The following is a 3,668-nucleotide window of genomic DNA, read 5'->3' as shown; positions in this document are numbered from 1 at the left end:
GTGTATAACATCCATAGTCATCACACCTCTGATACTCCTCCATTTGTGTATAACATCCGTAGTCATCACACCTCTGATAATCCTACATTTATGAATAACATCCATAGTCATCACACCTCTGATAAGCCTACATTTGTGTATAACATCCACAGCCATCTAGCCTATGATAATCCTCCATTTGTGTATATCATCCGTAGTCATCACACCTCTGATAAACCTACATTTTTTTAGCATCAATAGCAATCTCGTCTCTGATAATTTTTCATATATTTATAACAACGTAACACTATCCAGAACATTTGATTTTACACTCTTAATCTTACTCATAAACCATTGTTCAGGGTTTAGGTCAAAATAAAGCTGCATAATTGATCAAGATGCGTTTCTTCAAGTCCACCGTTCTAGAGTTTCGTCAACTTTAATGACCCAGAGGTTATAAGGCTCTCTTCTATCAGTACATCTATATAGGACACCATGTAGTGACCCATAGGTTATAAGGCTCGCTTCTATCAGTACATCTAGATAAGACACCACGTACTGACCCAGAGGTTATAAGGCTCTCTTCTATCAGTAGATCTATATAGGACACCATGTAGTGACCCATAGGTTATAAGGCTCGCTTCTATCAGTACATCTAGATAAGACACCACGTACTGACCCAGAGGTTATAAGGCTCGCTTCTATCAGTACATCTAGATAGAACACCACGTACTGACCCAGAGGTTATAAGACTCGCTTTTATCAGTACATCTAAAAGACCTGTGCCTCCCATCATCTTGCAGTAAGCACATGCTACATGGAAGGTGCCAGTCATACCTTTCTGGACTCTTCTAGACTATGGGTTTTTCTTTCATACATACCCCAAGTCTATAGTTGTAATGTCATACTTCTGTCCCACTTCTTTCGATGCATCTTTAGAGTATCTGAGACATTCCTGTACATAAGGGAATAGAACAACACCTGAAAGGCAGTTTAAATATTAAGAAAATTGGACTACAGGTTATACAGGTTAAAGCAAACACAAATATACTTGTGTGACGACTAGTTCATGAAACTGTTCTCATTAGTCTTAGTAAACTTCGTTTGAAAAACCAATTTTACTGAGGTTAATCACACTTTATATAAGAACGATATTCCAAGCTCTATGTTACCCTTAATCTACTTCGTAGTCGTTCGTGTCCAGTCTGATTGCTGTAGATAAAAATAAGACAACTCATTTTAATAAACTTTCAACAAATAATCTTTATGTCTTATTGACAGTATTAGGAGATAGGCCTCGTTTCTCTGCAATACCTCTTTGGTCGTAAGGTTTTATTTCGCATCCATAGCCTTCATTTTAAGGATGAAGGTATTGCTCCAGATTGGATTGAGAAGTGGCTTATGAGATCATCGTTGTCCTAGTTATTATGTTTTTATAACGTTAATAATTTCGCAATGTGAATATTTTATTCAGGTAATAATGTTCAAATAAGGTCCTGGCAGCATTGCACCGTCGAATGGTCGGGAATTCGTTGTAGGTATGTTGTAAGAGTGGCAGCCAATCCTATTGCTCATTTTAAGGCCATACAAAGCTCGTTTGGCAGGGGGGTGCTCTCGACTTTCTGCCTTCTAATTGGTCAGTCGCTCAAAAATAGTTATGCAGTACCTGAACCACACGAGTATCTTTGCTTGGTCTTTCAGCCCATGTGTTCAGGTTGAAAATACAGATACCATTATGGGATTTTCTCACAGTACCTGAACCACACGAGTATCTTTGCTTGGTCTTTCAGCCCATGTGTTCAGGTTGAAAATACAGATACTATTATGGGATTTTCTCACAGTACCTGAACCACACGAGTATCTTTGCTTGGTCTTTCAGCTCATGTGTTCAGGTTGAAAATACAGATACCATTATGGGATTTTCTCACATCATATGTCTTACAACGATAAACGTAGCTGAGGGTCACCATGGTCCAGTGAATGGTACTGAATCATTATCATACAGAATAACCTGCACTAACATACTGACTCAAATCTCGTGCCAGTAAGTTATTCACAACACGTGGATCAGTGATATTGATATCAGAATGGAATAAGCTATATAATACCGGCTTTGGCCCCCCAGTGGCACAGCGGTATGTCTGCGGACTTACAACGCTAGAATCTGGGTTTGGATACCCGTGGTGGGCAGAGCACAGATAGCCATTTGTGTAGCTTTGTGCTTAATTACAAACAAAATTATAATACCGGCTTTAATGTTGTGACAAATAAAATCAAATTTACTGATACCACGTCGATCACTGATATTGATATCAAAATAGAATAAGCTATACAACACCGGCTTTAATGTTGTGACAAAATAAGACTTACTGATACCACGTCGATCTGTGATATTGATATCCAAATAGAATAAGCTATACAATATCGGCTTTAATGGTATGAAAAATAAAATCAGATTTACTGGTACCACGTCGATCTGTGATATTGATATCAAAATAGGATAAGTTATACAATATCGGCTTTAATGATGTAAAATATAACGTCAGATAAATTGAAACGAAGTCGTTCTGGTTCATGCAGATGTCAGATTATAGACGACCTTGAGATCATAAGATGTTTAACGTTGGGAAAAACGGTAAAATTTTATCACGTTTTGTTTCTATATTGTAATCATAGTAGCTCAATGAATATCAATACGTTATCGTTAGATCTGCGGTCTCATTCTTATGATCGCCATGTTTGTTAGAACTTGAACATTACAGTTTCAATGGGTGATCCAGAATGACCACTCAACTTACTTTCTTCCACACTTAGTCGTCAGTCTTGTTTCATTGGTAACCTAGGGTGACCCAGGTGTCCACTGAACTTACTTTCTTCTACACTCAGTCGTCAGTTTTGTTTCATTGGTAGCCTAGGGTGACCCAGGTGTCCACCCAACTTACTTTCTTCTACACTCAGTCGTCAGTCTTGTTTCATTGGTAGCCTAGGGTGACCCAGGTGTCCACTCAACTTACTTTCTTCTACACTCAGTGTTTTATTCGTTGTGGGGATCTATAACAAATTCGGTTTTTATTCATTATTCATATCACATAATATTTTTTTTTTTTTACAAATTACAGCTTTTACGGTAAGGATGATTTGTTTTTAGAACAGGTTTTGTGGAGTGTTTGAGTTTGTTTGTTTAACTGTCTTTGTTTTTAATTCGTTAATAGTTTCTGTCACTACTTGAACGATAACGTTAGTGAAACATCGGGTTAAGTGCGTAACTTCTTTAGTGGTGTTTTCTGTGGTACATAAAGTGTTTGATAAATTTAGGAACGTTTTTTAGATTGTCTAGCTGTGTCCTAATGGAGTGGGTTCGTTATAAAGCATTCCTTAAAACAATATTAATTCTCTTTTTGTTTGTTTCTTCTGTTCAGTCATAAATAAATAATCTGTCAATTCACGAGGATTGGTGTGTACATGAATAAGTAACGTCTATATAATTTCAATACATTGTTAGATTGTTGAATGTTGATTTAACTATTCTTACCACAGCAGAAGTCAAGCGACACTGGGAGCATGCGCGCTGGAGTTTCTAGAAGGATCATGACTTATCGAGGAACCCCGCGAATGTCCCAGTGTTTGCTAGACGCCCTCGTTTTTAGTATATAAGCCAGAGATATAGACAGATAGATTGAAGAGATAGA

The sequence above is a fragment of the Limulus polyphemus genome, unplaced genomic scaffold (genome assembly GCF_000517525.1).
Source record: "Limulus polyphemus unplaced genomic scaffold, Limulus_polyphemus-2.1.2 Scaffold9439, whole genome shotgun sequence".
NCBI lineage: Eukaryota > Metazoa > Arthropoda > Merostomata > Xiphosura > Limulidae > Limulus > Limulus polyphemus.
The sequence above is the reverse complement of the archived record's forward strand: the minus strand, read 5'-3'. Positions refer to the sequence as shown.